Here is a 13,811-nt window from a genome sequence, read left to right as displayed (position 1 = left end):
CTGCAATGCTACTGCTAAGAATAAATTCTCCAAATACATTTATCTTAATGGACAAATATGTAGGTAAAGGATCATTAGTAACAGGAGCAAGTTGGAAACAATTTACTTGGCCATTTGAGATAACTTGTTAGAGATCTTGTACACCTTAAAATAGGTGTACGTATATTCAGTTGGCCCTCTCTGTGTCATATCTGAGAATCCTGCGTCTATGGATTTAATCAAATACAGATGGAATGTATTTGAGAAAAGTTACATTTGTAGTTTTTGTCATTATTCTCTAATCCACACAATATAATGACTATTTATAGAATTACATTGTGTTAGGTATTGCAGATAGCCAGTACCATATTTAAAGTATATTGGGGGATACAAATATTGCATCATTATATAAGGGACTTGAGAGACAGTCACAGATTTTTGTTATAGGGGATTCCTCATGGGTACTTATTATATTGGTAACAGTAAAGTGTTAGTCTCTAATGTCTAGGAGAAAATTACATGAAATTAGGTACAATGTGAACTTATTCACTAAAAAGAATACATAATTTATATGTTTATATTGCATGGAAAATTTCTAGAATGTTAGAGAAAGTAGTGGCTTCTGAGGCATGGATAGGAGTGGAGATGCTGTGGACTTTTCTAATTCTCTCTCCGTCTCTCTGTCTCTCTGTCTCTCTCTGTGCTTAATTGCTAGTGTGAATGTGCAGGGTATATGTGCATGTACATGTAGAAGCCAGAAGTTGATGCATGGTGTCTTCGTCAATCGTTTCCCACCTTATGTTTTGAGAAATGATTCTTACTGAATCTGGTGCTCATCTACTCAGCTAGGCTGGTTGGCTTGTGAGCTGTAGGGATCCATCTGTCTCTGCCTCCCCAACTCTGGCATTTGAGACATGTGCTGCCACACTCGACCTTTTCTTTTATGTGGGTGTTTGGGATCAAACTCAGGTCCTCATAGTTTCATGACAAACACTTTATCTACTAAGCCATCTTCTCATTCCCAACTATTCTAACTTTTATTATACAAATTCTAATTTTAAGATAGCTCAAACCAAACAAAAATAATATTGAAGTTGGTAGTATCTGTGCTGACTTTGAAAATAGAATTTAATATTTAGGGAACAAAATTATTTAAATTTCAAAATAAATTAATTGAACAAGACTCTATATTGTATGACACACTCAGGTAAAAGCTCTTAATACTTGTGCTACAGACCATACCTCATAATTCTGTAAATAGGTGCAGGCAGGCCTCCTTGGAGGTTAGCCTTCCTAATTAAAACCAGACGAGGTGAGATCTAGTGAGTAGTAAGTATGTTCACTGCCTGTCCACTGTTGGGATGCTACAGCAGTAACCACCACCAAAGAGCAGGAAAAAGCTGTTGCTAAGATTTGTGAGTTTGGTCTCACTACTTGTTGGCGATGTGCTTGTTTTATCTTGACAGTGGCTGCTGAAAGTCTTGGAAATATTGACCAGGTATGCTGGTTCTGACATAGATAGCACCAGGGGAAGATCAGTCTTCCTGAGCAGACGTTAACGTTGATCAAATGTTTTTCCCTGTGATATTTGAACTACTCGAGGCTAGGTATGTACTTGCCACAGTCAAGGCGGTGACCTCGTGAAGAGTGTTCTTCTGCACACACAGACCTCAGCATTTTCTAGAATTTGCACATATAATCCAGATACATTTATTTAGGAATTTGACTTTTTTCCATTTTGAGAGCCTCTTATTTCTCAAAGCTTGGTGATTCCAGTGGGGACACAGGATCAGAACACAGGCATGATTATGGTATTTACTTAGAATCATCACTTTGAATCTGAAACTCTTAAAACATCTTGAAAAATGGTAACTTTGAAAGCACGATGATTGGGTGTTCATGCCATTGTGTGATATGTGCCACCACTAAACCCTGTTATGACATGCGCACATTACCCATCTGATGTGGAAAAAAAATGGTAACTTTGTTGGGTTGCAGCTGACATATTAGGAAACAATTTGAACATTAAAAGAACTTCAGGTTTGCTTATGTATAGTTCCTTTAGTGAGGAAACCCTAGCTGAACACACAATGCTGGGCCCAGTGGAACCAACAGCCCGAGAACAAAGACCCACACCTACAAGGACAAATGTAGTATCTACAAGGGGCCGCAGTTCACCACTTCATATTGTAAGCCATGTGCTCTCCTTCTCTGGTATTGGGCCTTTCCCTTTGATTTCAAATAACTTACCTCCTTCTGCACTTCACAATAAACTCACCCCACACCGAACATAAACTTCACATCCTTTTAAAGGTGAGGAGCTGTGTATTTTTGTTTGTTTCCTAACCATTTAATATACTTAAAGCTGTGGTATTATATTTATTCAGTTCCTTTGTAGCGTGTGTACTCCCAACACTAGCCAGTGTTCCTAACTGCTCCTGCCACGAACCCTGTATTTCTGTTGTGTGAGTTTTGCACATTGTAATGATCTTTGAAACCAGGTATCTGTTTTCAGCAAAGCTGACTATTTCCTTGAACAATTTCTGTTGGTCTTTCCCCCTTTCAATTGAAGTTTATGTATTCAACCTAATGTATAAAATCCAATCGCATAAACAACCTTAAATGAGTGATGGAAATTGCATTTTCCCTTTGGTGCAGGCACTCTGTTGTGCCAAGTTAGTTCAGCATTTCCAATTTTATACCAACTTCTCTAGATCCTTACTGACAGCTGGTTTGGCCTTCCAAGTTTGTGTGTAGCAGCAAATTGAATGATTTTTCTAAAGTACAATTTTGGGAAGGGCAGCACCTTGAAATAAGTCCTTGGATGGCTCAGGCTGAACTTTGTGGACTCTTCTAGACTTCTGTGACTTAAAGTGCATCATGTTGCTAGTCTCCCTGCTTACCACGCCAGGAAAACCTCCTGCCAGGTTGGTGGCTCCTGCTACATAAGCACCATGTGGTGGAACCGATTTATTTGAATTCTTTATGAAAAATCTGGGTCTGAGTCAGCCCCACTTCCTCTCACCCTCCCTTCCAGTGATGGATTTAGGTTAAACAAAGTCAAATTGAGTGTTAAGGTCTTGTAGTGGTTCTGACATGGTATTCACGGATCAAGGATCCATAAGTCTGTAATCACTGTCTTTAGAGCCCACCCACAATCCTTGCCTTCTACCCCAGGCTGTTCTTATTCTAGCGCATGCTAGTTGCACTGTGAGTCATCTCCATCAAGACCTGGGAGATAGAAAAGCACACTGTGACACTTTGCTTTACTGTTTCCTTTGTAGAAGCTCAGGAATTCACTCTCAGTTTAGCACATAGGAGTTTAGCTTTGAGTTGAAATGCAAGATTTCTATAAATTTTCTCTTTGAAATAAAGTATCTTCCCTCAAGCACATACAGCAAAGGGGAACGATCTCTCTTCTTCGTTAGCCCCTTTTCCCAGGAGAATCTCCCCATTTAGTCAAAGCTGGCCTCCACCTCATGATCTTCCTCCTTTTTTTTTTTCCGGTTCTTTTTTTTCCGGAGCTGGGGACCGAACCCAGGGCCTTGCGCTTCCTAGGCAAGTGCTCTACCACTGAGCTAAATCCCCAACCCATGATCTTCCTCCTTATCCAGCCATTTGTTCAGTGTTAGTAGAACAAACATTAAGTTCCGGCTATATGTTACATCATTTTAGACTCCGGAGAGCACCATGATGAGCAAAAACACAGTCCTCTCTATAATCTAGCAAAGGACACAGACTTCAATTAATTAGTGACCAAATTATCTAACTACAAACTGTGTAAGTGCCTTGAAGAGAAGTGAAAGCTTCTTTGGAAGAGAGAAACAGGGGACTTAGTTTGGATAAATGATTTAAAAAAGGCCTTTCTGAGGAAGTGACATTTAAGCTGAGACCTACAGGATGAAGGGTTTACCGGAAGGGAAAGGGGGTGGAAGGATTTCCAGGCAGAGGCAAGAGGCTTTGTGATATCATTTTATAGTACTTATGACCTTTTTAGATGCTTATATAATTAGGTACTAGTCTATGAGTGAGACAGTTTATAGAGCTGTGTTACTGAAAAGATGCATATAAATTACATTTTTAGAAATGAATTCCTGAATTCCTGCAGGCTTAGATTATATTCACTGTGCTGTATCATCTGCATTTGATTGATGTTCAGTTACTTCAATTACTGCTAGATTGATCTTTCTGAAGCACAACTTTGATGATGCTTTTTCTTGCTTAGAAATCTTTACCAGCTCCCCAATTACCCAATAAAATCTAGACTTCTCAGCTCCTGGTCAAGTCCTCCCAAATTAGCTCTGGTCTCTATAGCCTGCTTCAGCGTTAATTACTCGTGCCTCAGCTGCATGACTTCTGAATGAGGAGGGTTGCTTTCCCATGCCCGCCTCTGCCCACAGCTCTTCCAGTTCACTTCCCTTGTAAGGATGTCCAAATCCTGTGACCATTCCCAGGCCGCCTCCCCTGTTGCCATTCCATTTCCAGGTCCCTTCTCACTCAGCTAGAAATCACCTTTTCCTTCTCATTAAATCATTTTATTTCCAGTGCCTTAAGTACTTCTTCCTGATTTGTTAAACTGATAAATCATAATCTTATACAGTTAAAGAGGACAGTGCATGATATAGCATGGAATGGTAAAATCAAGCTAACAAAGAAATCTGCTACCTTACCTATCGTGTGTGTGTGTGTGTGTGTGTGTGTGTGTGTGTGTGTGTGTGTGTGTGAGAAACAATGCAATTTACCCCAGTATTGAAGTCTACACTACAGTATTACTTCCTGAAGCTACCCTGATACGCAGTACATCTCTAAACTTACTCTTGTCTGACACTTTAATACTTTGACTCCCTGTTACTGTCTTTTGCCATCTTACCCCTCAGTCTTTGCTAACCATCATTTTACTTTCTACTTCTGTGAGTTGGACTTCTTCAGATTCACAACTTAGTAAAATTATTTAGATTTAAAAAGCAGTTTTGTGTATGTGTTTTGTGTGTGTGTGTGTTTTGTGTGTGTGTGTATGTTTTGTGTGTGTGTATGTGTTTTGTGTGTGTGTGTGTGTATGTTTTGTGTGTGTGTATGTGTTTTGTGTGTGTGTGTTGCACAGGTGCCAACAGCATATGGTGTTAGAGGAGGACAACACGTACCTGTCAGTTTCTTACATAGTTATCAGGCTTGGCAGCAAGTGCAGTGCATTTATCTGCTGAGCCGTCTTGCTGGCCCTGAGAGATCATGCAGCTTTTGTATTTCTGTGAGTTGCTTATTTCACTTAGTATAATGTCCTCCTAATACATCAGTGGTGTAAATGACAGCGTTTCTTTGAGGTTTAAGTAGTATAATGGTTTGTATATGCTCAGCCCAGGGAGTGACACTTGTAGAAGGTGTGGCCTGTTGGAGTAGGTGTGGCCTTGTTGAAGTATGTGTATCACTGTGGTGTGGGCTTGAAGACCCTCATTCTAGCTGCCTGGAGTCAGCATGAAGATGTAGACTGTCAGCTGATTATCCTGGCTAGATTGTTTTAAAATAGCTGTTGACTTTTAAACAAAATCAGTTTTAGCAAATGCATCGAGAGCCTGATTATGTACATGGCTTTTTTGTAACATTAATGATTAGAAATTACTATTTTAAAATATAGGGCACTCCTTCAGTGGAAATCCACATGTCTTTTTGGCCCATTTCTGTGACCCTTTCTCCTGGAGGTTACTTTTGATTTGTAAATGGTGCTGCTGTTTCAGTTGTTGCCTCTCTTGGGAAGGTTTACATGCTCATTTAGCTGTAAAAAGAGTGACAGGAACAAATCAGTGTCCTCTCTGCCAGTGGATTCCCTGTGGGGAGAAATAGATGTGAAAGCACATCTTGGTAATGTATTTACTCTGATTGTTTTGGCTTTTCTGTGCATGTAGTCTAGATGGGCTTAGAATAACCCCACGCTGAATTTCCTTATGCACTGCTTCATTTGGACTTGCGCTTCAGATAGACAAGTTCTTATTTGTAAGTTTTTATTAAAAACTGTTTCCCTTTAGAAGTTGTGCCCTTTCCTTCTGTCTGAATAAACATTTGAATGGCTTTTAGATTGCTCTTCAGTTTAAAAGAGATATGTAGGACCAGGCTGTGGCTTCAGATAATGTACTTCTTGGGATATTTCTTACTGAAATAATGTTATCTCAGATGGTATTTAACCATACAGGACAATGATATGTTTTTCATGGAAGTAGTTTTCTCTAAGAATAACTAAACTGAAGTATATAACACAATAATGCATAAACATTTATGATGGATTTATTTTTTGTAATTCATGTAACATTATTGTTTTGGATATAAGCCTTTCTTTGTAAGTCTCTTTTCAGCTACATTGTTTTCCCATTGTGTAATAGAATCTTTAAAAAGAAAATTGCTCAGGATTTTTTTTAATCTTATGATTGGCTCTATTCAAAAAATTATTTATTTTTTGAGGTTATAATCTAATTACATTGTTTTGCCCTTCTGTCTTCCTTGCCCAGTCCTTCCATATGATCATCTCAGTCAGTATAATGTTACTTGTATGTATGTTTTCAGGATTGACCATTTGGTATTATATGATCAACCAACATGCTCCTTCCTGGGGAAGACTGTTTCTCCCGTTTTCAGAATTCTTTAATTGTTTGTAGTTTTCTGTTTTTGTTGTTGTTTTGTGTGTGTGTGTGTGTGTGTGTGTGTGTGTGTGTGTGTGTGTGTGTGTGTATGGCTGAGGTCTACTGCACTTTTCTCTGTCCACATTAGCATTCCTGTTGTTCTTGTTCTGCTCATGTTTAGGCAGTCATATTGGTGAGACTTGATGGGTGTGGCTACTGACATTCTTAGAAGAGACTCTTACAGCAAACTTCCCATTCCCCTGACTCTGACAATCTTCTCTCCCTCTTTTCCACAATGATCTTTGAGCCTTAGGTGTGGGATCATAGATGTATTTTTGGAACTGGGCTCTATGATTCTGAATTTTGGTTGGTTGTGGTTTTATGTAATGGCTTCTTCTCTGAAAAAGATGAAGCCTTCATTTAAAGGCAATGACTACATTTATCTGGGTATTAGGATAAATGTTTTGAATGTGGTTAGAGATTATTCTGGTTCAGTAAAGTAGTGGTTGTAAATTCTTCCCCATGGTTCATGACTTCACTAGCCCTGGATGGTTGCCTAGGTTTCCAGGATCAGGCATGATTTCCTTCTAGTTGAGTATTAAGTCTAACTAGAGAGCTGTTGGTTATTGCAAGATAAGTGTACTACTATTGCACCCCTAGGGTTGTGATGCTGCTCACTGTGGCTATAGATGTTGCTTCTTTCCTTTGGAGGCTTGCATGGTGTTTCTGGAATCATGAAAGCTAGTCCTCATGGAGGAGGCTTTCAGGTCAGTGTCAGGTTAGGAGTCTGCTGTTCTTAAAACTAGTCCTAAAGTAATATATAGTTATGCATAAGGTAATGAATGAATGTAAATGATAAGAGGCTTATCTCTGTGAATAATTAACTTTCCTTTGAAAATTATTATAATGCATATAGTAGGACAATTGAAAAATTAAAGAAACTGGGCTAGAGAGATAGCTCAGTGGTTAAGAACACTGACTGCTCTTCCAGAGATCCTGAGTTCAAATCCCAGCAACCACATGGTGGCTCACAATCATCTGCAGTGAAATCAGATGCCCTCTTTTTTTTTTTTTTTCATCTTTATTAACTTGGGTATTTCTTATTTACATTTCGATTGTTATTCCCTTTCCCGGTTTCCAGGCCAACATCCCTCTAACCCCTCCCCTTCCCCTTCTCTATGGGTGTTCCCTTCCCCATCCTCCCCCCATTACCGCCCTCCCCCCCAACAATCACGTTCACTGAGGGTTCAGTCTTGGCAGTACCAAGGGCTTCCCCTTCCACTGGTGCTCTTACTAGGATATTCATTGCTACCTATGCAGTTGGAGTCCAGGGTCAATCCATAGTCTTTGGGTAGTGGCTTAGTCCCTGGAAGCTCTGGTTGGTTGGCATTGTTGTTCATAAGGGGTCTTGAGCCCTTTCAAGACTACATGATGCCATGTGGTCTTGGTTTCTGTTGCTTGGGTTCCTTCGCTTGCCTTTCACTATCAGGTTGTCTCTGGTGTTACCTTGTTCTGCTATTTCTGACAGTGGCTAGACCGTCCTATAGGCCTGTGTGTCAGGAGTGCTGTAGACCTGTTTTCCTGTTCTCTTTCAGCCAGTTATGGGGACAGAGTGTTCTGCTTTCAGGCGTGTAGTCTTTCCTGTCTACTGGTCTTCAGCTGTTCCTGTGGGCCTGTGTCCTGAGTCCACCAGGGAGGTCGCTTGGAGCAGAGAAGTTGGTCTTATCTGTGGTCCTGTGGCTGAAGTTGCTCCTGGGGGGCTGCTTTTGAGCTCTCCGTGAGGGCAGCAACCAGGAGGGCCTGCGCCACCTTTTCCGGGAGCCCCCCGTGCACTGGGGTCCCAGATAGCGTTAGGTGTTTTCCTCTGGAGTCAGAAATGTGGGCAGAGAGTAGTCTCTTCTGGCTTCCCAGGCGTGTCTGCCTCTCTGAAGGTTTAGCTCTCCCTCCCATGGGATTTGGGTGCAGGGAGCTTTTGATCAGGTCCCTTCAGGTCTGGGAGGTGTTTGGATCGCAGGGGACCTGCCGCTTGAGTGCCCCTATCTTCCAGTTCCCAGAGGCCCTATACAGTTTCCTCTTGGGCCAGGGATGTGGGCAGGGGTGGGCAGTATTGGTGGTCTCTCCCGCTCTGCAGTCTCAGGGGTGCCCACCTGTCCGGGCAGTGAGCTCTCTCCCCCACGGGGTTTGGGAACCTCAGATGCCCTCTTCTGGTGTGTCTGAAGACAGCTACAGTGTACTCATATAATAAATAAATCTTAAAAAAAAAAGAAAAATTAAAGAAGCTGTAAATGAAAAATAAAAAAAAATATGGGTTAAAAGATAGCAAAATTAGAACTTCTATTTTGGCGGAAATTTGAAATAGGATTAAACTGGTAACATCAGAATTAAAAAAATTTCTTTAAGATTGTTTTGAATAGAAAATTGCAAATTACCTTACAGAATAATAGAAAGATCCTCTGGGGCCCTTTAACATTTTTCAGGTACGGTGTGCACATAATTAATACTTTTTTAGAATATTTCATTTTTTAAAATTTTTTTAGAATATTTCATTTTTAATATTAGTCTTAACTTGTGAATTTGAAAAGAAAATCCACTTATCAACAAATGAGTCCAAATAAAATTATAGCATTTTAATTATCATTCTTAAAAAGTATATATCTTTAGTAAGGCATAATGGCACATGACCATAATTCAAGCACTTAAGAGACCAAACTGCAAATTTGAAGTTAAACTGGGCTTGGGTAGACACACATATTCTCTCTCTCTCTCTCTCTCTCTCTCTCTCTCTCTCTCTCTCTCTCTCTCTCACCAAACAGACAAAGAGCTGGTTAAAAAGCATACATTTTAAGCTTTTAATCACTGGAGGCATTCACAATATTGTCATCTGCAAACCTGAATGACACTTAAATGGCCAACATTCTGTCCCTCTTTTGCATTCCTTGGAATCATATAGAGAACCATGTGGCTATTGCCCATGTGACATTCTACCTGTTTGCCCCTACTTAGCATCATAGGAGAATTTGATGGATGACAACTTAGAGTCTTGCGAATAGAAATAGTCTTTATTAAGCAGTTTCAAAAGGACATGAGTACATAAGTAGTAAGATCCTAGAGCAGGTGGAAACCACAAGTTTTATTTGTTAAAATTCATCAGAAGGTATTTGCTGTTGTTTAAGCATTCTTAGTGATGTGCTTGTAGCTTGTTAGGCTGGACTCTCCTGACCTTGGTACTATCTGGATTCTGGGCTGGTAATTCTTTGTTACAAGGTTGTCCTGTATATTGTAGGTATTGAACAATGCCCTTGATCTTTATCATTTAGATGATAGTATTACTTCCCCAGTTGTGATAGCTAAAAATGTCCCCAGACATTCCCAAATGTTCCCCGGAAGACAAAAGCACCTCTGTTTGTAAACCTGTTTTAGATGGCACACTTTATTTATTTACTGTTTTTAGATATCATGCAAAGTAACAAGGATTCCTTATGGCGTTTTCACACTCCCCCTCCTGTTTTCACTCCTCTCCCACATTTCCCTGCCTGCTTCCCACGGATGCCCTTCTGTACCCTTTCCACTTTCACAGATGATACACATTTGAAAAGAGAGAAAATTGAAGTGTATTTTGCATTGTTTTCCTGTTTCAGATTTGGACATGTTCTTGTGACTTCTGTCAATATTTCCTGTGAATCACCTCTCTAAAGTAACTCCAGTTTATAATGGCATATGAAACCTGCCATACTTGCCACAGACATACTGAAATTAATAATTGATTTAAGCATGATCCAATAATATTAATAACACTTTGAATCAAAGACTTACTATTTCTTGATCTTTTGAAAGGCCTTTGTACCTAAGAACAAATTCTTACAAAGAATCCTTTGAATGAATGTTATTTTTCTCCTTTAGGAATGATCCGATTCATCTTTTGTTTTAAAGGCTCTGTAACTTATTGGCACTGCATAAAAATTCCATTATTGTAGAGTATGTTCTCTTTGCGCCTCCGCTGCATCCTTTCCTGAAGTTATGAGAGATGTGAAACATATTCTGAAAATTCATTCCCAGCTTTAAAACTTATTATATCCAGGAGAGACAGATTGAAGATTGCTGAGGTTTCTGGTTGAAGTACCTCAAGCAGAAATCTATACTCCATTAGGCTCTCTAACACCATGACCTTAATTTTCCAGATATTTTGCCCTTTAAATTGAAAGTAGTGTTTTAATACTATGTAAGTTTGTTGAAGGGGTTTGTAATATCACAGACTTTAGTTGTGAAACATTTGAAACAAATGAAAAGTAAAATAGCAGCTGACTTAGGACTTAGAATTGTGTGTTTCTAAGTTGAAAGTATCTGATGATATAACGATATGCATGAAACACACTCGGCTGGCGGGAAAAGCTATTTCATAAGGAGTTTCTTATGCTGCACACAACGGTGTCTTTCATTGGGTTCCCTTAGAGCTGCTGAAGATTTTCTGATTAGGAGTACTTGTTAGGTTCTCTGTGTTAGGAAATTTCTTTTGTATAAAACTATGGTTCAGGTGAACTGAATCTCTCCCTAGTTAAGAGGTATGGAGTTATCTTGCTTTAACAGATAAAGCACAAGGTATGCTACTGCATCCAAACACTGAGTCCAGAAACCCAGGACTGTGTTTATAGCTGGAGTTAGGGAGATGCCTCAGTAAGTGCTTGCTTTGCAAATGTGCAGACCTGAGTTCGGGTCTCCAGAACCTATATAAAAAGCTGGGCATGGTGGAGTGGTGGGAGGTGGAAATGAAGCACATCCCTGCAGCTTGCTGGCTAGGCTAGTGTAGCCTACAAGGCAAAATTCCAAGCCAGTGAAAAACCCTGTTTGAAACAAAAGGTGGACTGTACCCAAGGAATGACACTAAAGTTGCCCTCTGACATCACATAAACACAGACACATATGTTCATGGTTGCACATGAAATACACACACACACACACACACACCCCTCCCACATACACCCTACCCCCCCACATGCATCCATTCATACATGCAAAGGGCACACCCATACACTGCTATGTAAAGGCAGTGATGAAAGTCTACTTTGTTGTTTCCTTAGTAAATTGGGTTAATTTAAAAATAGTGTGCTCTTACAGGCCACATAAAGCTCATGGCTCAAGACAAAGGAAGACCAAAGTGTGGATACTTCAGTCCTTCTTAGAAGGGGAACAAAATACTCACAGGAGGAAATATGGAGGCAAAATGCGGAGCAGAGACTGAAGAGAAGGCCATCCAGAGATTGCCCCACCTGGGGATCTAGCCCACATACAGTCACCAAATCCAGACACTATTGTGTATGCCAAGAAGTACATGCTGACAGGAGCCTGATATAGCTGTCACCTGAGAGGCTCAACCAGAGCCTGACAGATACAGAGGCAGATGCTTGCAGCCAATCATTGGACTGAGAATGGGGTCCCCATTGGAGGAGTTAGAGAAAGGCTGAAGGAGCTGAAGGGGTTTGCAACCCCATAGAAAGAACAACAATATCAACCAACTAGACAGTCCAGAGCTCCCAGGGACTAAACCAAAGAGTACACATGGAGCAACCCATGGCTCCAGTCACATAGAGGATGGTCTTGTCAGGCATCAATGGGAGGAGAGGCCCTTGGTCCTGTGAAGGCTTGATGTCCCAGGGAATGCCAGGGCAGGGAGGGGGAGGGAGTTGGTGGGAGGGTGAGGGAGCACCTCATAGAAGCAGGGGTAGGGAGTTGGTGGGTGGGTGAGGGAGCACCCTCATAGAGGCAGGGGGAGGGAGTTGGTGGGTGGGTGAGGGAGCACCTCATAGAAGCAGGGGGAGGGAGTTGGTGGTGGGTGAGGGAGCACCCTCATAGAAGCAGGGGGAGGGGGTGGGTGGGTGGGTGAGGGAGCTCCCTCATAGAAGCAGGGGGAGGGAGGACGGGATAGGGAGTTGGTTGCCTGAGGGGAAACCGGGAAAGGGGATAACATTTGAAATGTAAATAAAGAAAAATCCAATAAAAGGAAAAATACAAATAGTGTGCTCATTGAAAATGTACACATTTTAAAGTAATCAATACAATTTAATCCAATTAATATCTTAAAGGTGTAATAACAGAATTGAATTCCTTAGGGGATTTATCTTTTTTCTACTGTAAAATGTTAGAACCTAAATTAATCATATACTCTTTTAGTGTAAGGTTCATGGAAGGATGATACATCAAATATTATTTATTAATTTTAACTTTTAATTGGCATGTGATTAGATATCACTGTAGTCATGAGTTAGGTCATATTATAACTTTAGCAGTTTCCTTTACATGGCAGTACAATGCCAGCAAAGTCACATGTCTGTCTTTTAAAAATTAATTGTATTTTATGTATATGAGTGTTCTGTTTAGGACCTCTGGAAGAGCAGCTAGTGCTCTGAACTGCTGAGCCATGTCTCCAGCCCCACAAGTCTGTTTTAATACTAGCTGCTCTTCCAGAGGCCCTAAGTGACCAGTGACCACATGGTGGCTCACAACCATGTGTAATAGAATCTGACCCCCTCTTCTAGCATACAGCCATATATGTGACTTTTGCTGGCATTGAACTGCCACGTGAGGAAACTGCTAAGGCTATAATACACCCTAACTCATAACCCCAGTCAGGGGTATATGTCACAGTGAGACCCTATCTCAAAACAAAATGAAATAGAATTAAGAAGTGATTATGAGTATACTATCCAAAGTTCTTGCTGTCTTATAGGAAAATTACCAAAGCTTACTCTTACTGCTGTTGTTGATTTGGGGTGCTCCACTGCTTTAGCCTGGCAGCGAAAAGGCTCTTGTTTTGGGGTGTAACCTGTTTTTGCTGAGTTTGTGTTTGAAGTGAGTTTCCAGGCCAGTAGTTTTTTTTTTTTTTTTGTTTTTTTGTTTGTTTGTTTTGATCTGTGTATTTGTTTGAGACAGGCTCTCACTCTGTAGTCTTACTACCTGATGCTCAGGTTTCTGATGCTCAGTATCAACATGAGTCACCACGAGACTGCAGGTCTGTTTTTAATTTCCACATTTGTTCACTTACACTGTCACTCAAGTGATACTCAGGGCCTTGCCAGAGAGCCCATCACCTCTGTTGAGAGAACCAGCCCTGAGACATGGTATGATGCCAGGAGGCTCCTATCATGCCTAAGGAGCTGGGCTTGATAGCAGTGCCAGTCTCTATGGGAAGGGCTGGGTGGGCTGAACTTTTACGTGGATTCACATTTGTATTAT

General features: G+C 40.7%; 1 protein-coding gene and 1 non-coding gene across 8 annotated transcripts in view; both read left to right on the top strand.

The window, feature by feature from the left end:
* The window catches only part of Stk33 (serine/threonine kinase 33), a 179,627-nt gene that overhangs the window by 28,760 nt on the left and 137,056 nt on the right, over positions 1–13,811 (top strand).
* On the top strand, positions 1,835–1,944 carry LOC120100481 (small nucleolar RNA U13). Its single transcript, XR_015656031.1, has one exon. It is a non-coding gene; the product is annotated as a small nucleolar RNA U13 (small nucleolar RNA).

Source organism: Rattus norvegicus, chromosome 1 (genome assembly GCF_021556685.1).
Source record: "Rattus norvegicus strain SHRSP/BbbUtx chromosome 1, alternate assembly SHRSP_T2T, whole genome shotgun sequence".
Taxonomy (NCBI): Eukaryota; Metazoa; Chordata; class Mammalia; order Rodentia; family Muridae; genus Rattus; species Rattus norvegicus.
Note: the sequence above shows the minus strand (reverse complement) of the source record. Positions and strands in the feature narration are given on the sequence as shown.